Below are 22043 nucleotides of genomic sequence, written 5' to 3' on the forward strand. Positions count from 1 at the left end.
TATTATTGATTATTATATTAAGTAAATATCAGTAAAGACATTGATATTGATTATTACATTAGATAAATGTACAGAGCGGTGGTGATATTGATTTTTATAGTCAACCATTATGAGGATGGACAAGACTCATACTCTAGCCTACCCATCTTCAAATGACTTACATAAGGTTTTGAGCACAATTCTGAGACAGGAACTTATTTTATGATGAATGCTTTTAGAAAGTATGAGAACTTTCCTTATCAATTCCCATTAAAAATAAAAGCAGGTAGGCTATACACACATTCCTCCTTAGATAAGGTTTAGAGGTTGTAGCATGATCGTAGCATGACCATTAACTACAAAGACCTATGGGATCTATCAAACATCAAATGGTGAACAGAGATCCTTTAAGATGTGGAGCCAATCAGAGAAATCAAAGCAAGAGATGGGACATCTGTAAAGCGAATTGTATGTAAAATGCACATGTAGTTGGGAGGCCACAGCCTCGTATTTCTGAGCTTGAGAATGGTCGCTAGATACCATGGGCAGTAAAAGTTCTCATCGATATAAAACGAGGGGAAAGCAGGACAAAAGAATCCAAAGCTGTAGTTTAAGTTTGTAACGGTGGATCAAGGTCATGTGATTGTTAGTTAAGTCTGGTTTCCTAAAAAAATTCACAAAGGAGTATAAATTTCTTGATTTTGGACCCAGAGAAGGAGTGAGAAGACAGGGAAAGTAGTGTGTAGTGAGAATTTTGGTTTCTTAAAAAGACCAACAACCCAGTTATGTTACGTGAATGTTTTTTAATTCCAGGTGTGGGATGTGGAGCTGCTTCAGATCGTCCACAGCAGCTGACTATGATTTGTCTCATGCTCTGGCTGGAGTGTGATTCTGCCAGCTGAAGATAGTTTCTGTTTGGAATTTGGGGGACTCTTGAGAGGGTATAAAAAGTCCAGAGCCCCAAGAGGCTGCAGAAGCTATTGCTACCCCTTTTGCTGCTGGTTCCTGTTGCTGCAGTTTGCCAAGGAAGGGGTCCTGAGCAAAGAGGTGAGAAGAAGAAATTGGCTATCCTGAGGATGAAAATTGGATTTGCCCCATAGAACTTTCCTAAGCAAAAAGTAGTCTAACCTTTTTTTTCTACTACCAAGAATTGGGGGGTTGTAAGGGATTGGGGCAGAGAAGATTGGTAGATAAAAGAACCCAATAAAGTAGCCCAAAAGTACAGTTATAGTAATGGGATAGAGGAAGGCTAGTTAGAGAAGGAGCCTTGGAAGGTAGGGTTCCAGTGAACATGTGAAAAGAATCCGAGGTATGTGTTCTACAGGGATGGATGTTCTTAAAACAAAAACAAAAACACAAACCAACAAACATCATATAGACCTTGGCATTTACAGACACTAGGACAACATAACAGTTGCCTTGTGATTTTTTTCCCCCTAGGTGCTATCAGGTTTGATTCAGAGATGAGTGTCCCGTGTCAACATTTGTGTTTTCATGGTAAGTTCTTACACTGTTCCTGGTCTTATAATCGACATTTTGGAAGATTTCACTTTTCCATTAGTTCAGTTCTTCTGATTCAGGTTGGTTGACTGGATTTCTGAGCTCCAGAGTAAGAAATGACTACACCATGTTCAGCCAGAACAACAGCAATGGTTCTAGTACTCTGACTATGAGGACGTTTGTTGGAATTGGAAAGGGAGAATTTCTTTCTCCGCTGGCTCTTAAGTTGGAAGGATGTGAGTCATATGGAGCCTTCTTTCCATAGACCAAGGACAAGTGATAATAGATAGAGGTGGGACATATAAAGAAAGACAGAGGGGCCAGAAGTTTTGATGTCTACTTTTTTTCTGGCTTACAGATCTGCTTGTATCTTTTCATGGTAGGGAGAAGACCAAAGCTTCCTGGAGACTCTTTTTATAAACTCACTAACATTCAAAAGAATCCACTCAACAAATACTTTTATTTACTCTTTGCGAATTTCCTTGTCTATTTTGTTTGTATTCTTTCCCTCCCTTGACTCCTCCCAAATCCTTCCCTACTCACTTACACACCCAGCTTCATGTTCTTTATCTCTTTTAAAATACCCTGAAACTACCCACAAGAGTACACATACACAGATACACAGACACACAGACACACAGACACAGACACACAAATACACAGACACACAGACACACAGACACACAGACACACACACACACACACACACACACCATGGAGTTTAACTTGTGTTGGCTAATTATTCCTAACTATGGAGCCTGTCCTGGAGTGTGGTTAATGTACTTAGTGTCATGCCATTGAAGAAAAGTGATTTTTTTTCTCCTTTCAGTAGCTATCAGTTGTCACATGGCTTCTTGGCTTGGGGTGGAACTTTATGTCCACTATTCCTCCTCCATTCTGGGATTTTGTCTGGCTTGAGCTTATTCAGGTCTTTTGCATACTGACACACTCTCTGTGGATTAATATGTGTATCTGCCCGGTTGTGTCTGGAAAACACTTGTTTCCTTGAAATAATCCACCACATCTAGCTTTCATAACCCTTATGCCTTCTCTTCCACACAAATCCCCGACTTTTGAGAGGAGGGGTGTGATAAAGATACCCTATCAAGACTGGACACTCCAAAGTCTCTCACTTTCTATACACTGTTCAGTTGTGTGCCTTTGTGTTATTTACCATACACTGCAAGAAGAAGATTCTGATGAGGGCTGAACAATGCACTGATTTCTGGGTTTAGCAATATGTCATTAGGAATTGGTCCATCGCTATGATCATTCAGTTGATTAATGGTAGTAGGTTTTCCCCTCGGATTTATGACCTATCTGGTATCAGGTTCTTGGACTCAACAGTGCCATGTATGGGTTCTAGCTCATGGAGGTGACTTTAAATACAAGAAAAAAAAAGTGATTAGTTCCTCTCATAACACTTGTACCACTATTGTAACAGTGGGCACATTTTGCGGGTAGGTTGTTAGTGTAGAGTTCAGGATTCATAGAGGAGTAAGACTTATCACTTTTCTCCTCTGGTTACATATATAACACTCTTCAGTAGTATGAATGCTAGCCAGTGGGGATGGAGCTTCTGGCTGAGTACCAGCTAGACCTCCCCATGATCTATGACATATAAGTCTGTAGTAACTTCAGCAATAGGGTCCTGGTACTAAGTTGTGGATGGCAACCAATAGATTTGGCAATAGCCTGTACTGTTTGTGAAAGTCTATTGAATCACTCTGCACAATGTCTCAAAAAGATGTAACCCATCCACGGTACTGGGGGTTTTATTTGTTAGCGTCTGACATCTAGTTGAAACACTATCTCCTCATTATATGATAGTTCCATTTAAACTCCTTTTAAGACATATATATTTTGGGCAGCTTCTATCAGTGGAATAGGTTTCCAGATGGCTTTTCAAAGGGATTTTATACTAGTTATCCCTCTTGATATTTCTTCTTCTGCCCTGCTTTCCTACTCCAAATCCATTTAAGTCTCCCATTCTGATTTCCCCACTAACACTTCCTAGAACTATATTCTATTTTCTCTTCCTGGAAAGATTACCCTCCCCCATGCATGGTCCCTTACTCACTACCTAACCTCTGTAGACACTCTAAATGGAACACATGTATCTAAAGCATAAGAGCTAACATTCACATATAAAAGACTTGTGCTGTGTTTGTCCTTCTGGCTCTGAATTACCCCACTCAGGATTATTGTTTCATTGACTTACTTACAAATGTCATAATTTCATTTTTCTTTTAAAAATATATTTATTTATTTTTATTGAATATTTTCTTTATTTACATTTCAAATATTATCCCCTTTCCTCATTTTCCCCACTCCCAGAAACCCCCTATCCCATCCTCCCTCCCCCTGCTTCTGTGTGGATGTTCCTCCTTTCACCCAAATATAACATTGTGTGGCTCAGTGGCTCTCAAACTGTGGGTCATGACCCCTTTGAGGGTCCAACTACCTTTTCCCAAGGGTCACCTATGACCATTAGAAAGCACAGATATTTACATTATGGTTCTTAACAGTAGCAAATTATAGTTATGAAGTAGCAACAAAATAGTTGAGGCTTACCACAACATCAGGAACTGTATTAAAAGGTCACAGCATTAGGAAGGCTGAGAACCATGGGTGTTGATGTACTACATCTTCATCAGGCATTCATCGGTTGATGGACATCTAGACTGACGTCCATCAGTCTGGACTATTATGGATAGAGCAGCAGTGAATGTGGATGGTGGCTTCACATCTTCATACCACTTTTTTGGTACCTTAGGATTGGCTGGGATTTTGAACTACGAACTTTTGGAAGACAGAATTTTAGTTCATTTTAATGAGCATTTGTAGGTTGGATGAGCCAGGTAACCTTTCTTCTTTGTACAGAAAACAACTCTGAATCAAAATAAGGTGGAGAGACTGAAAGAGACTCACAAGCATCTTACGTGACCAAGGCAAGGACAATATTAGTTGTCTTGCTTCAAATGCAAGAAGCTCGAAAAAAGATGAAGCAGAAAATGTGTAATTAATGACAGTTAAGGTCCCTTGAAGTTCCCAATTATTATTATTATTATTATTATTATTATTATTATTATTATTATTATTACATAATTCATATATCAATGTCTTCAGTATTTGGAATCAGGGATATTTAGGGAAAAAACAAGTTTTGTCACCACTATGATGAAACAGTTCCCTACCCCAGTGGGTCTTCAGGCTGTGGGTGATCTCACTCAAATGAGGAACAACAGCCGGTGAATCAGGTGGCACTTGCCCTTTGGAGAGCGTGCATATGCATGTGTTCATGTCGAATTGTGCTTAAACCGGCCTAGACTGCTTTACATTAAAACTTGTTTATATTAAAAAAAAAAAACTCAAAATATTGGCCTGCTTTTGTCATGGTTGTCACCTAATCCACCATGAAAAATCATAGTATAATTTCATTTCCCCTGGGCTTAGCGCTCCAGAAGCCAGCTCTAAGTGAAAGAAACAAATATTCTTTTAAGTATACCTGCATGCAAATGGGCTGCAGAGGCGGCTGGGCCTTTTACATAATAAATTAGAGAGTTCTTTTCTTTTTTCTTTTTTTTTACAGAGGGATAGATGTATAGATTAATAAACCCAGACTAGGCGTATGGATATGCAGAATCAATGTTAGTCTGGTTAGAGATGACAAAGAGCTTCTTGGTTGAGTGCTTTGCAGCCTAATTCAATAAGACAAAATGAAAGCAAATGCTTGAGGAGCCGAAGTGAAGATCTCTATGAAAATATTAAAACCTCTATAGAAAGCAGTCACATGCCCTCTTCGGAGTCTGTTTCCAACATCACAATGCAATGTGTGGGTCTTTGTGTGTGTGTGTGTATAAATCAAAGCACTTTGTGATTTTTTTTTTTTAAACAAAGCAACCTAAAGGAACCATTTTGAGTTTAAAACCTCCTCTTTGGTCTTTAACCGCAAGGTAAAATGCTGAGATAGAAACTAATTTTTTGCCCCTTATCAATTTGCAGAACCAAAGTCTGAGTTCAAACCGAGCAGGCAGCATTGTGAAAAGCTATTTGCGGTCGCAGCCGTCTCTCATTCCGTCAATTTGTTTCTCAGTCATTGCTAGGATTTCACGTTTCTCCCGCATCTCCCGAGACAGTTTCCGGATTGAGTAGAGAATATCAATAACTCACACGTCCTCTAGGAAGCATCCCCGGGACAATCATAATGTTTCCTCCCTTCAGATGCCTTTATTTCTTTTAATGACTGGGGTAAAACAGCAGAAATTATTCATTTTGGGAAGCATGGAAACCAACAAAACAATGATGTCTGAGTAAGAGTCTAATTTTGTTCCCCTGTTCTGTGTGGTCAACCAGAAGGCATCGAAAAAAGAATCAGTCTCTCTTCTGGGATTTCATAAATCCATAGTGATGTAGCATGCATTTAAAAAGGAAGCAGAGGGGGCAATGAATAGGGACAGAGGTGGCAAACTGTAGTGGATAAGTAATGGCCTGTGTGGCTGGTGGATGGAGAGCTCTGATTCTCATCTAAGCATCATCAGGAGACAAATGGGTCATCCCTGCCTGAGTCCCTAATTTCCTTGAATTCTGCATGTCACATCTGTCAAACGAGACTAAGGATCCTTGTTCTTCTGACCTTTCAAGGTGGATAAAATAGAAAATGAAATGTGTGCACACCACAGTGTTAGAACGATGCACAAGTATACAAGAGTAATATTCCTTCTCCGAAGTGCTTGGGACTAGAGGTATTTCAGGTACCGGGGAATGGTATCCAAGGACAAACACAAAGCTCAGCTAGTTTTGCATTTGCTACACCTGAAATATTGGAAGGTAATTTCATACACACCTTCAAGCTGTCTCTTGCCAGCTGAGGTCACGTATGGAAGTTTCTACTTGAAGTGTCACATGAGTGCTCAAAATGTTCTAGCTTTTGGACCATTTTTGGTTAGAGATACCTAACCTGTAATTTGTTATCAAATTATTAGAGTAGAGATAGATTTCTTCAATGTGCAAAACAGTCTGGGAATTACGTCCAGAAAATCCTACAGTATCTGCAATTAAAAGAATTCCTACTTTCCAGTTGTTCATTTCTTGGTGTAGAATACGTGTGCATGCACAGTTCTAGGTATTTGTGTGAATATTTATGTTTTTTCCTTTTCCTTGCTCTTAATATTACCCTGTGTCTCCCCCAGGCTAATTCTCACTTGAGAACTGAACTCAGAGTTACCCTCTGTCTTAGTGAGTGTTCTATCACTGTGAAGAGACACCATGACCATGACATCTCTTATAAAGGCAAATACTTAATTGGGGCTGGCTTTGAGTTCAGAGGTTTTGTCCATTTTTATCATGGCAGGAAGCATGGCTATATTCAAACAGATATAGTGCTGGAGAGGCAGTTGAGGGTTCCATATCCAGATCAGCAGGCAGCTGGAAGAGAGAGCAACACTGAGCCTGGCTTGTGCATTTTAAACTTCAAAGCCAACCCTCAGCGACACACTTCCTCCAACAAGGCCACACCCACTCCTAGAATGCCACACCCACTCCAACAAGGCCACACCTCCTAATAGTGCCATTTCACTCCCAATGGGCTTATGGGAACCATTTTCTTTAAAACCGGCACACCTTCTTCAAGAAGCTCCCCTCCATATACAATGAGGAGTTGCTGCCTCTCTTAGACCTCTTATAAATAAAAAACCTTGTGTTTATTCTCAGGTTGTGCTTTTTTTGGTCTTCTTTTATTTTTCTACTATATTTTACACACCTTGAGAGTAAACTTATTCTTAAGAGTTTTTGACTTAGAGTCTACAAAAACATTTTTAACTTTAAAAGGACCTCAATAAATTTTGATGCATTAACAATGCCTACATACGAAAATGAAACTGTCCCTATATTAAAATAGGGACTGGGCTCCCATTAGATGCGTCTATTGCTGTACTAAGGTGACATTTTCTTTAGACGTTGCAGTAGGCAGAATGGTTTTCCTAACATGTTCATGCCGTGATATTGCCTCTGTGTTGTATAACACGGTGAAAGGGACTTTGCTGGATAAAAGATCTGAAAAAGGGAGATGATACGGCATTATCTGAGTGGGTCTGATGTAATCACTTAAACTCTCCAGAAACAGGTGTCTCTGGCTGGATGCAGAAGACGACATCAACACAGTTTACAGTCAGGGAGGTACTTGATTGCTCTCTGTCGCCTGAGATATGGAGGGCTATGTATCAGGAATGAATAGGGAGCTCCGAAGTTCCTTTCTGACTATCCTGAGGAAAGTGGAAACTTTAGTCCTACATCTACCAGGAGAAGAATCTATCAAGTGTGCGAATGAGCCCAGAAGAGTCTTCACAGAGCCTGTAGACAAGAGACTCTGTTGGTTGGTGTCTTTATTTCAGTCGTAGGAAGCCTGTAGACAAAGGAACCGGCTTTGTCAACTTGAACAGTGAGATGATGAATCTGCACTGCCAGAGACATTAAATTTGCAGCCGTCAAAATTTTTGTGTCAGAGACACTAAAATTGTAGTGACAAACACACACATTAATTTTCTACCTTCAAAAGATTAGAATTTTGGAAACCTGTCAGAAAGATGTAAAAGAATAGATCTATAAGAGCACGTGAGAATCCCTAGACAGGAAGCCCTGAAGGAGTCCCCCAGGCTGGCTTCCTTGGAACAATATCCCAACAGTGGAGAGATCACAGTACTGCTGAAGCTGTTGTCCCAACGAAGACAGAGGGACCTGTCTCTGCATCCCCAGGAGTCTCCATGATTTGAAGCAGGTTGCAAGTTAGATTTGTTCAGGGTCGGGGATGGCAGTGCACTCAGAGAACTAGTTTGGAATTTGGGTTTTTAATCTCTGAATTCTTACATTTCCCTGTTAATTCCTGACTTCTCTGGAAATGTCCTGTCTTGTCCTGAGTCCTACCGAGTCACTTCTTTAGGCATGGTTTCTTTCTAGTTTTGAAGTTGTGGGGAGCTTCTCTTGAACCCTGATAACCTGAACTTGTAGAAAGGTATACTTCAGAACTCTTTTTGTTTTTCACTGTGCTGCTTCCCAAAAGGGTCCCTTGTTTTACATTTTTCAGCTCTGAGAATTTTCCATTAATTATTATTATTATCTTTGATAATTTCAGCCTACCCCTCTTTTCTGTTTTTTAATTTGGGATGCCCCTATTAAATTAGATGTTGAATTCTTACATTAATTACTTAATTTTATTTCTTAACTATTTTGTTTTTAATTTCTTCAAGACTAACTTCTAATCTTTCTATTCAACTTTTAAAGTTTCTGATGTCATTTTGAAAAGAAAACATCTTTTTTTTACTGCATGGGCTTCTTTATTCTAAATAGCAATGCGTCCTTGCTCCTTGAATTCACTGTCTTATGTTTCTCTAAGGATATTTGAGTTTGCTTTTTCTTTCTTTTTTTCATATTCATTTACTCTATCTCCTCAACCTTCCCCCTTCTCACTTTGGGTTCAACTCCCTTAGGCATGTTACAGACATGTTACAGACATGTTACAGACATGTTACAGACATGTTATAGCCATATTACAGGCATGTTACAGATATATTACAGACATGATACAGACATGTTATAGACATGTTACAGACATGTTATAGATGTTACAGACATGTTACAGACATATTACAGACATGTTACAGGCATGTTACAGGCACGTTACAGGCATGTTACAGATATATTATAGACATGTTATAGACATGTTACAGACATATTACAGGCATGTTATACACTTTCTACCAATATATTGTCTTTTTGGCTGTCTGTTCCTATTTAGTTATAAGGTCCTATAAAAATTTGTGTGACAGCTCTGGGTACCTGGTGGTTCTGACCAACTGGTGTCTCCAACAGGCAGATCCTTTTCTGGTTGGCTTCTTAATGTCTGTAAAAATGAGTGCTTGAATGTACTGCTTTGGAGCTGTGTATCTCAAAGTCTGCTTTCTGAAAATCATTGTCAGGGCCTGGTGGAATCCTGCACAGTAGTTAAAAGTCAGAATGGCTCATTTTAAAGAAGTGCTCTGTCTCTCGTAACATACTGTGTCCCTTCATCTGTAGAGTGAACATTCACCAGGACCTATTCTGTAGGACTGTTATTAGAATTTAATAAAGTAATACAGAATGCTTAAAGTGTGACACAACATCCAACACATAACCTATTTTTAATCATCATCATCATCAATTATTTCATCAGTAATTTCCCAGCAGGGCCTTAGTCCTCCATCATTGTCCCAGTATGGAGTTCCTCTGGTTTGGTGTGTCTACTGAAGAAGTTGCCAACCTTCTGCAGATTGAAGGATGAACAGTCTCCAGGCTGAGCAGAGTGGGGAAGAGCACCTAGGGATTTCCTAGCTCAGTATCCTGATTTTTGTAAACCTTCTGAGGCTTCATCCATACCTCTTACTCCTTCAGAATAAAGTGGGTTCAGAGATTCCTTAGCCTTTCTGGATTTAGAGGCAAGGCAAGTGTTGTTCTCATTGTATTTCTCTGTATCTGTATCTGTATCTGTATCTGTATCTGTATCTGTATCTGTATCTGTATCTGTATCTGTATCTGTATCTGTATCTGTATCTCTATCTCTATCTCTATCTCTATCTTCATCTCTATCTGTATCTGTATCTGTATCTGTATCTGTATCTGTATCATCTATGTACCTGTAGATACTTTGTTTCCAGATTTCTTTGTGAATGACCACTGCTCTTCTGACTTGTCTTTCATCTCCTCTTCTATTCTGCTTCGCTTTGAAGATTTGTCTTTTTCCTACTCCTTTACTAGGTTATTTGTCTTTTTCCTACTCCTTTACTATTCCTGGCTACATTTGAGGAGGGAAGGAAATTAACTCATATATACAACCGGCCATGTTAACTACAAGGGCACTGGCCCCATTTCTTGTGCATGAAATGAGGGGTTACAGCAAATAAACTCAGGCATTTTTCTCTTCAGAAAGTCTTTACTTTGCTCCTGTCTGTAGTTTAGATTTAATGTAATTCCCAGCTGATCACAGCCCTGTTCTCTATCGTTTATCTCACTCTCAGAATAGTAGTGATTATTTTTGCTTTTGTTGTTTTGAATCTTTTCGAGCGAGAGACCCGCAGCGTAGCAAATTATATCTTGTGTACAAATTAGAGTAAACTCAGAAACACAGGTGACTTTTGTTCGCCTCCGCAGCACAAAGACCTTTTCAATGCACCTGATGGATTGTAAAAGGAACGCCACAAGCAGATGTGAGCTACTGGGACTCGGCTGATGGTAATTTGGGTACCACAACACTTATCATGCTGTGTTCTTTGTCAGACGAAAAGAAGCCTTTCAACATTTGCTCTTTCTGGATTTTTTTTTTTTCAAAAGGAAGATGACAGCAATATTGAAATTAGACAGAAGTTTTGTTGTGGTGAATCAAAAAGAATGGTCTCAGTCATTAAAATCATGTTGGTTAAGGTGTTTCTTGTGGTTTGACCTTAAATGTCCCCCAAAGGCACTTACACTAGGTAGGTGGTGGCCATGCTGGGTGCTACTGGCATATAGCAGACCTTTTAAAAGGTAGGACCTAATGGAAGGTCGCTGCAGGTGTGTACTTGAAGTGGATTTTGAGGCTCCATCCCTTTTCCCTCTTTTGTTTGTTTCTAGAGCTATGAAGATGCTGCTAGGACCTCTGCCTTGATTCCCCACTCTGCCCCAGGTCCAAACAGATGGGACCTGCAGACCTTGGATGGGAATCTCTGAAACTGTGAACTCAATGGAACTTCCCTCCCTGGAAGTTGTTTACTCCTGGTGTTTTTCTCAGTGAGAGCAATCTGACTAACATGATAATGGAGGCTGTCGGTTATCCCTTGTCTTCAGAGGCCTTTGATGCATTTAGGTAGTGGACAGGGAGAAAGAGACACACTGTGTTTCTCTCTGAGGAGCTATGACATGGCTTAACATTTTACATATACACTCCCAGAGTTTGACCCAGTCACGATTCCTGTTGTTAATGAATAACTCACATGTGTTCTCTTTTGGCAAGCTTCCATGAAATAATGACTGTAGAAGATGGCGGGCTTAACAATATTTAAAATATTAAATATTAAAATATTCCAATATCCAATACTCTCAGAGTTTGATGATGTCCATTGCATGTGGTATTTGTTGTCTCAAGGTCACGTGAAGAGACAACAATAGATTCCTTTGAAAAATTGTTCATTAAATCAGGAATCCTAAAATAATCAATGAAGCTTATTAAATATTTGAAGAGAAAGCAATGAACTGAATCAATTATTTGACAACCTTAGGATAAGTGGTGGCTAACTCTTAAAAACACTTGACTGATTTTGTGTTTTTGATAATTCCATATGTGGTGTATAGTGCTTTCTAAATATTGCCACCCAACCCCATCTTATCTCTTGCCAATCACTATCTATTATCACTTCCCCTAAGTCCTTGTCCCACATTAACATCATTTTGATAAACATCCCTTTCATTTGGAATTAGTTCTCTATTTAAGGATATGTAACCTGTTTGGAATGGCTATTTTTAAAACATGGCTATAATCATTGCCTAATATTGTTGATTAACTGCTTCTCAGGCTCTCCTTCCACAATCCTAATTTTGCTCAGCCGTTGAAAACTTGGGCTCCCAACTTTAAGAGCTGACTTCTGAATAGCCATAAGCAACCATGATCAGTTCACTTCCTTTGCCAGCAATGGGCTTTGAGCAGAGCGTGAATGTGGTTTGGATTGGCAAAATGAGAGGGAAAGGCTTGGGGTTGCTTTGGGAGAGCTAAAGTTTGTTCTGGAGGAAGCATCCAGCAGGAGGCTTTGCTGTATGTGGCTTTGACCATAACTGGCACAGCTGCATCCATTTTTGTATCACATTCTTGAGTCTTGATGAAGATGTCAGAGAAAATGAAGTGAACCTGGGACTCAGAATGTCTCTAAGCTGCTGAATTGTTTAACCCTGGGGATGACCCCACCTTGGGATTTGTGTTCTAAGGGACAGCAAATTTCTTCTTTGTGTCATCCTTTTGAGTTAGCTTTTCAGATCTTTATAGCTAAAATGATCCTATTCTTAGCTTTTTAATTTATATTTTTAGTCAATGAACCAGAGAAACATAAAAGTGATATATGTCCATAGAGTACCATGTAATGTTCTGATACATGTGGACAATATGTAACATTTAAATCAAGTTAAAACATATTAATGTCTTCAAATATTTATCATTTTTATGTTAAAAATATTTTTTTAAATCCCTGGTTTTTAAACTCTTTGAAAATTATCGTTTTTTATTCCTATCCATGGTCACCCTATTGTATACTACAGCACACCAGAACCTCACACTTCTATGTAACTATAATTTAGTACCTGTGGTGGTTTGAATAGGAATGACAACCATAGACGTATGTGTTTGAATGCTTGGCCCATAGGGAATGGCACTATTAGGAAGTGTGACCTTGTTTGGAGTAGGTGTGGCTTTATTGGAGAAAGTGTGTCACTGTTGGGGTTGGCTTAGCAGATCCTCAAGGTGTACCCAGTGTGGCACACAGCCTTTTTCTGCTGCCTGCGGGTTAAGATGTAGAAATCTTAGCTCCTTCTCCAGCACTCTGTTTGCCTACACACTGCCATTCTCCTCACCATGATGATAATGAATTAAACCTCTCAAACTGTGAGCTGGCCCCAATTAAATGTTTTTCTTTATAAGAGTTGCCATGGTCATGGTGTCTCTTCACAGCAATAGAACCCTAACTGAGACAGCACCTATCGATTGAACTTTTCTATTTCCTTCTCCACTCTCCCAAGCAACCGCCATTCAACTGTCAATCTCTTTAAGATGAGGTTGCCTTAGATTCTCCAGACAAGTGGGGCTAAGTGCCACTTGTCTATTTTAATGCTTTGACTTTTTATGAAAAGATTTTTCTCTTGAACTTTCTTTAAACATGAGAAAAGTTTGATATGAAAAATGAAACTAGATAAATGAACTATAGGGTATTCTGGGGGTAGGAAGGCCCCATGGAGATTTGGCACAGGATGGGAGTCTCTACAGAAGGTGAGCGAAGTGCTAGGTAATAGATATTCAGCTGGTCAACCATGGCCCTGACCCACCAGGATCAATATCATATATTGATATATCTTGCTTCAGGGAGAGGTCTGTGAAATGGGAACCTGACAGGTCCTTAGTACAGACCCCAGGTAGTGGAAGGAAAGAATGTTCTTGGCATCTGCTACATCTCTGCATCCTTCAGTGACTCATTTATTTATGGTACTGCTGTTTACAGCAAAGTCGGAACCTGTCATGGGATAAAGACACAGTATGCTGAGATGAGTCCTTGCCACAGGCTTCATGCTGGCTGTCTGACTGCTCTTCACAAGTTCAAGGAGATGAGTGATCCTGCCCTCAATATCAGACTCTGGGCCACAGGAGGGAACTGGACCCAAACTCTTAGACTTGGGGTACATTCAGTACTCAGAGCTCTTGCCTGCGGGCTGTGAAGATTAGGGAGTTGAGAATATCATTCTGTCTCCTTCAACAGTACCTGTAGAAAGTGGGGGTTGCCATGGTCACCATCAGTGAACAGTACCTCTCACGTACTGTTTTTTTTTTCCTTCTGTTAATAAATTGTCTTTGTGAAAACAAAAATGCAAATATTAAAGGATTGTAGAACACTAGCCTGAAAGGGATTTTAAATTATTCAAAAACCACTTATTTGCTGAGAAAGTCAGCATTGTACTTAAGATTCTAGAAGTAGCAGAAAACAAAAGAGATTGTCCCTGCTCATTTTGAACCTAAGAGTCTAGTGGAGTAGAGAGAATATTTGGTTCCACCTTATTATTATACAGGCAGGGAAAACTTTTAGATCTTTCCATATGGGCATATTTGTGTGTGTGTGTGTGTGTGTGAAAAGAGAGGAAGGCTTTTGTTTGAAGAGTGATGGCATGTGAGATTATTTTTGCTGTTAAGCTGCAACTTGCTTCTTTGCCTGTTGAGGACCTGAAGGTTTTGGCTACTCAGAGAGCCGAATTTTTGTGCATGACAGGGAGAAGCATTTGAAATTGCAATGGGTTTTCCACACCCATTGACACAGGTCAACTCAGATCTATCTAACCAACAGTGAATGCACAATATTTGCAAAGGTTTCACCTGCAATTGAACATGCCATACTTATTTTTTGACCATTATTTCTTAAACAATATTAATCTACAGAACATTAATACTCTATTAGCCATGTAGAATATGCAGATAGGGGTGTTTAAAATTATTTGGGAGGATGTGTATAAATTATATGTAAAGCCTACATTATTTTATATATAAGGAACTTGTACTTGATAGATTCTGCTGTCTGGGGATGCTGGAGTCTAAGAACCAGTCTCATTTGGGTACTGAGGGATTGATCATATGCATGTATATGAAATAACAAGTTGTCCAGATACTGGTGTGAGCCCAGAGTAGGGAGGAAGAGTGGGAGATCCCCTGTGTGACAGTGGCCAAGGGACTTTCAAGAGGAGATGCGATGAAGCTTTTGCTGTCTTATGCAGGAATATAACTTCTTGGTGGTGACCTAGAAAACTCCAGCAAAAGTTTTACAGTACATCACAGGCTTTGCTCCCTTGACACCTAAGTGGGGAATCTGAGAAGATAAAGGGTTGACCTCAAGGCATGAACTGAGAGAGCAGAGAACAGAGATGCAGCAGAAGCAGGAAGCGAGAGAGGGCTCAGCAGAGCTCGGAAGATGGAGTCCGTGCTCCACCTTCCTCTCAGGAATTTTGCTGGGATCTTGGGGAGGACTCAGGAATTTTGCTGGGATCCTGGGGGTGGGGGTGGGGGGAGACTCCGGACTTACTGCTGGCTGTGGAACAGAATTTAGCCTCTGCAACTGTCATTTTAAGGTGTCTGCAGGACTCATCAGAGTAAAAATTATTCCTTTGTTTGGATACTGTTTCTTGATAGTGGAGCCATCCATGCTTTCTTGATAAAGTTCGTATTGGGAGGTATTTAGAAATAACAATTCAGTTCATGTTTATTAGGCAAGTCCTTTGGACAGGGGAGGACTAATAACTATTTGTGTTAATTCTCTGCATGTCAAAGAGAAGCACCTTACACTTCTCCCAGGAGATTTTCTTTTAATCAATGAGGAACTGACTTTGGCATAGGGAGACAAGAAGCTGGGAGAGGCCATCTAGGACTAGATTAAAAATATCAGGGGCCACAAGCCACAGACTGGGAGCAGTCAGCCCCTCTCAATCCGTGGGAATCAGGGTCTCAGACAGATGGGCATTGAGTCGGAGAGAATGGGGTGGCAAACAGACACGACATGAGAGAGTGTGTTGGAGCTGAATGTATTGTCCAAACAAACACCAGACTTTTTTATACAGAAGAAAAACAAAAAAACCAGGCGAACACATCCACCAAGTTACAGTGACACAAAACAAAAGGAATGCTTATGTCAAAAGATGGCAGGGACCAGGCCACTTTTACCACTGAAAATGGATCGAGGTGCTCGTCTATTGTTAAACCCACCACCAGGGGATCTTTAGTAAATACCTGATTATGCTATTCCTCTGGGCCTAGTGAAGAAGCCTGTATCAGGGAAATTCCCTTCCACTAACTCTTTCATTCGACAACCCACCCATTTGCTAGGCCATTGTGCATTCCTGTGTTTGGGCAAGACTCAGCTATTGTCCTAAGTAATTACTATGCAGACTAGTCCTGAGCTTTTCTAGCTCTGTACTTTGTAATGCCTGATTATTTTCACTGTCTCTACTAGAAGTGAATTTGAATGTTACTGAATAGGTAACATTCTTACTGAATTCCAAGCTCACCATTGGCTTCAAGGATTTTCTAGGAGCCATTGGAACACTGGTGGAGGCTTAGTTATATGTCAAAAATCAATCCTTAAAGGCACTTATAATAAAACAATTTTGAAAGAGGGCATACTCCAGACTAACTCGGGGACAGGGTTTGTGTATATGGGCTATGGGAATGCCAAGGTTCCAGGAGGCAAAGTTTCCTTGAAACTCTTCGCTTCGTGACTTCTTTCAGGCCCTTAGGCCTACCAAGCAGACTGCACTGGAGTGGACGTAGCAGCCACAGTCAAGAGATCAAAGATAGGTGCACACAGGGAAGGGAGACAGACCAAACCTTGCATGAGTTGAGCTTGAAAGCATTTAGAAGCTTGAGGAGAGAGAGGCAAATCTTTTAGGGAGAACGCGACGCATATGGATGCTCATATGCATTCACAAATAAGGTATTTATGTAGATGAAAAGTGTCAGGAAAAGCTGTTTTTATAAGCCAGTTATGTTGGGTTTTGTGAATGAGATATCTCTGGATGATTTTCAGAAGAGTTTAGTAAGAATATATGTTGCTTCATGGTAATTGTCTTAGTTTGGGTTTTACTACTATGAACAGACACTATGACCAAGGCAACTTTTATAGAGGTCAACATTTAATTGGGGCTGGTTTACAGATCCAGAGGTTCAGTTTATTATCATCCTGGCAGGAAGCACTGCATAGTCCAGGCAGGCATGGCACTGGAGGAGCTGAGAGTTCTATATCTTCATACAAAGGAAGCCGGGAGCAGACTGTTTGCAGGCAGCTAGGAGGGAGGTCTCAAAGTCCACCCTCCACAGTGACACACTTCCTCCAACAAGGCCACACCTCCTAATGGTGCCAGGCATATTTAAATGACCACAGTAATCTTTGGTTGAATCTCTTTGAATAAGATCCCAGGCACGGGCTACCTTCTAGGTGAGAGAAGGTCTGCTTAGCTTCACATATGTGGCAGCCCGAGTCTTAAACTTTGGTATTCAAGTGTCCTCAAGAGGGGATACGTAAGAGGAGTGGCAAATATCTGCCACCCTGAACTGTCATACTAGTGATCGAAGACTATATCCCATCTGGTCTGAGAGCATCTAACTGTGGAACTGATGATGAATAAAATGAGTGAAATAAAGCATTTGCCTAGATTTGCTCTTCTCTTCAGCAGGCCTAAAGGATGGACTAAAGAATACAATGGTAAAGAGGACATTTGAGAACTATGAATGGAGGTTGTGGCGGGGGGGGGGGGGGTGTTTCCTATGGGAAGCTGGGGCAGGAATCCAGACTTCTGCAAATGTTGAATAGCTCATCTCTGAGTTGCTGTGTTCTTTGAAGTTCCAAAAGCTTCTTTCAAGGAACTGAAAATGGTCATGAATGACGGTTTTAGGACCAAGCAAACACATTCAGCTATACTCCCTTGCAAAAGACCTCAGCTCGGAATGTCAACTGTTTACAGTCCCCATAGAGGGGCAGAGATCTTCACTGATTATCCAGCTGTGTCCTCCCATTTGTTGTATATAACTCTACATACATAGGTTCAGAAGCTGGGGTGTAAGGCCTCCATGTGGGCCTATGGCTATAGGGAACTGTCATCCCTGCTGGGTAACAATTTTCAGATGTGCTTTCTTTCTGTCTCTCTGTCTCTGTCTCTCTCTCTCGTGTGTGTGTGTGTGTGTGTGTGTGTAGCATTAATAACCCTGCAAGTAATCTATGCTTTGTAAAACCTATGCTTTGTAAAGAAGCCTGATAAACCCATTGGTTCTTTAGAGTGAGCTTTGGCGCATCATGCCTTGTTTTGTCACTGAGACCTTAGGAGAAGGGATAGATATTGCTTACATCTTTCCCTGAGAAGGAGTTTTGGCAATACCCATGTCTGTGATGCCCAGTACCACCCTACAGTTTTCCTACTTCTGCGAGGATGACACTAGCCCAGAATGGGGCTAAGGTAGAAAGAGTGTACAGAGCTCTGATTTTGATTTTGGAAGCATTTATAGAGTCCTAGGTGGGAAGACACACACTCCGACATAACTTATAAGTGCCACGAGGAGGAGGTACAGATGTTTAACCATGGCCTAACAGGAGGTAAATCCAGCTGTGCTCATTGAGGTAGGCAGAATGTTCATCGTCCTGTCCTGCCGTTGAGCTGTGGCCTCTGAGGAATGGGTGAGGTTATTCAGGAGAACAAAACCACAGCAAGCTTCCCGAAACCTGACCACAAGTGAAGCGGCTGCCCCTGCTGGATTCCTGACTATCTAAAAGAAAAGGAAGATGGCGGTGAGCGGGCTCAGCAGGTAAATGCATGCGCTGTCAAGCTTGGTGACCCGAGTTTGATTGTAAGAACCCACATGGTAGAAGGAGAAGAACTGAGCCGGGCAAATTGTTCTCTGACCTCCGTAGTGGCACACATGTGCCCTCAACCTCAAAGAAATAAGTGTAACACAAGAGAAGATAAAGGGGCAACTCAGGATTCCAACGCAACTCCTCGTGTGGGCGACGGGCTGGGAACGTGAGGGGTAGGAGTGGGAAAGTGAATAGAAATTGTGCGTGTGGGCAAGGGCTCAGAACAGGCGCAGTAGTAGCTAAAAGGCTAACGGCAGCTTCTGCTTGTGTTTTCAATGCATGGTTGAGACAACCTTGCTCAAGAGACCTGTTCACCACCATACGTGGTCTCCAGTCTTAGTGTTTCTGGGAATATGCCTGATTGTAGACACTGGGCTCTTGGGAGGCGTCTGGTCTTGAGATGCAGATGAAAGGAATCCCCTCACTGTGCTTATGCGCAGCCAGTCAAAAGAAACCCAGTTGCTTCCACTACAAGCTTTTTCTTAAGTGCAAAAATACTGAGTGTGTTTGTGCACACACACACACACACACACACACACACACACACACACACACTCCTTTGGGAACAGTGTATTTTAGCTATTTGTTTACCTACCACTGAGCACAATGGTGAATATCATGGGGTTGGGATGGGTAAAATGGAATTATTTTAAAATGTGCTTCCACTCGGCATCCTATAAGGAATCAAGGGGGATTATGTATAGCTTTGGTGAAATGTCATGTGTTCCTCTCTGGGCAAGGAACTGTAAATGTCAAGCCATCAGTCTCTGCAACCACCCCACAGGGGCACAGGTTGATGCTCATGGCAGGAAGCTAGAGATGGCGGGGTGGGGGTGGGGCGCGCATGAGTCTCACCTGTGGTTACCTAGACTAAGGCCCCCTGGCTCAGAGAAGCAAACAGATGGAGAGAAAAAGCCCATTAGAGAGGAGGAAGAGTGTGCACACAGGAAACCTGGTGACACCCTAGAGGTAGAAACCTCCCCTGCAGAAAGTACACAAAGTAGGCTTAGCAGGTGCAGCCCTTTCTTCCTCAGCCCAGACGCCAGGTGCCTCTATGCACTGGCTGTTAACAGAGCTTTGCCAACGGATGTGCATATGGGCCACCTGGAGATGTTAAAATGAGGTTTCTGATTCAATAGGTCTGGGGCTAGAGTTCTTCAGGTGATGTTAAGGCTTCCCTGATTAGGAAGGCGTTAGGAGAATCTTAGGTCACAAGGAGAACAATTATGTACCGGGATATACAAAGCTACCCGGCTCTCATTTAACCTCACGAGTATCAGGAGGAAATGGTCCAGGTAACTCCTAATCTGTTGGATCTGCATTTGGAATGCTTTGTGTGATTGCGATTTTTTTTCTTTCTCCCTCAGAGAGCTGATGTCAGGCTGTTCAGATGGCTTAATCATTCCTGAGAACACATCAGTGGAAGAAAGGGGCACTCTGGATAGCAGGGGAAAGGAGCCGGGCATCTGACTGACCAAGGGTCATCTCTACCTTCCAGGGCCCTCGTCTGCATGGTCGGGAGCTGGTTTTGCATTGAATGTCTCTTCTCTGGTTAGACTTGAGAAGGGACATTAAGACAGGGCTCTCAAGGTCCTTTCCTGTCCCTTGCATTTCCCAAAAGAGTTAGGAGGAGGAAATAGAAATAACTTCAAGGGAAAGGAAGGTCAGGAGATAGAGTTTCTATTTTTAATTCTTTGAGAGGAGAGAAACATAAACATAGGACAAAGCAAGAAGAGAGGAGAAAGAGGGAAGGTGGGGAGAGAGAGAGAGAGAGGAAATGAAGAAGGAAAGAAAATCTCAGTAGATAAAACAGATTTGCCAAATATATTACATTCATTAAGATTTTTCCCTGCTTATAATGTGTACTTTTCCGAGGCTTTTCTTAGCATTAACGGACGCTCTGGGAGAGGAGAAAGTTGGCAGAAAGAAGCCTAGCAAATATATAAATAAGCTTTGAAGGCTTCTGAAGTTTCATTTCCCACACTGGAATACTCTCCAGGCTGGGTAAACTTTTTCTTACTTAAACAAATGCTTTGAAAGACAAAGATTTCATATTGTCCGTGGAACATTCAGACTAATCACTGCCCCCGTTCTTCCTGCCTCAAAGTCTCCACAGCCGGCAGGCTCATGATTCACTCTCGGCAATAAGCTCCTTCAAATAAATATCACTTTCCTCAGCTGCAAATTGAGTTTTCGAGAATACACAGAGATTGGCTTGCCTAACAGGAGCTAAGTTCCTTCTCCCTGTATGTATATATGCATAGATGGCTGTGAAGCATAGGGCTGTCTCTTCCCCTCCCCCATTCTTTGGAAAAATGGGTTTGAATCCTTTATAAAAGAAGTAATCCTTTTAAAAGCTGGATGTGATGGCAGAGGCCTGCCTATAATCCCAGAACCCTGAAGGCAGCTTGAGTGACATGGTAAGATTTGGTCTAAAAAAAAAAAAAAAAGCCACCTTGAAGACAAGACAAAAAACAAAACAAAACAAAACTGCATCATCATTTTGATAATCAATTGGCTAACAAGAGATCATGCAGAGCTCTTTGGTTTGGAGACGAGGAATGGAGGCGAGAAGGTGATAGTGGTCGTTTTTCCCCCCTTGGATTTAGAGACCTGAGATGTTTTACATAGTCCATGACTGATGACTTGAAACTCTGTGAGATCATTCTGAAATTCTTAAAGACAAAGAAACGATGCAAGTGCAGTCTAAGAGTTAGACAGAGGGCTAAGACTTCAAGCGCTGGGCTTGAGGGCTGCTTAGGGCCACTCAGCCATCAGAGTCAACCTGACAGGCAGCTACTGTGGAGCTCTTTAAGTCTGCCATGCAGTTGGAGTGCCCAAGAACTGAGGCTGGAAACTGACCCATGAAAATGCTTCCAAGAGATTATGATAGAGATAGATTATGACAGACAGGAGGAGCTGGTGGGGGGAGAGGGGCTACAAACAACACACCAGGGAGCAGGGCTGGGTGTCAGGTCCCCACAGTGCTACCTCACTGTGGTAGTTAATAGTCACCACCCATTCTTGTCCCCGTGTGCTTAGCAGGATGAAGGAGATCAGGACACTCAGTGAACACGTGCCCTTGCTTCGGTCTGGATTCTGTTTTCTGCCCCATTCTCAGATTGACTTTGCGGTGACGGTCTTAATAGTATCCCTTTAAGGAGGGTACCAGGCTGTGATGCTAAGCAGTTTTTAAACATACTATTGTCCCAGCACTGGTATGGTTACTAAATTATTGATGAGGGAACTGAGACTAACAAAATGTAGCCAACTCTTCCAGGAACATACAAATTAGTAAATGTTGAAGCCTGTCTGACTCTAAACCTTGTAATTTAGGTCATTTGGTAACAGAAATTATAACAGGTCACCTTTACTGAAGGCTCAACTATGTGCTAATTCTATTTAATTAACTTAGCCTTATCC

The 22043-nt window shown here is 41.4% G+C and overlaps 1 long non-coding RNA gene across 1 annotated transcript in view; it reads left to right on the plus strand.

Annotated features, from left to right (window-relative positions):
* Window positions 1-875: 875 nt before the first annotated feature.
* Gm40736 overlaps window positions 876-22043 on the plus strand; it is a 29025-nt gene continuing 7857 nt past the window's right edge. The window contains exons 1-2 of the long non-coding RNA XR_871947.1: window positions 876-1026; window positions 1420-1476. This is a non-coding gene — a long non-coding RNA (predicted gene, 40736). The remainder of the gene's footprint in view (window positions 1027-1419; window positions 1477-22043) is intronic.

Source organism: Mus musculus, chromosome 10, assembly GCF_000001635.26.
Source record: "Mus musculus strain C57BL/6J chromosome 10, GRCm38.p6 C57BL/6J".
Lineage (NCBI taxonomy): Eukaryota > Metazoa > Chordata > Mammalia > Rodentia > Muridae > Mus > Mus musculus.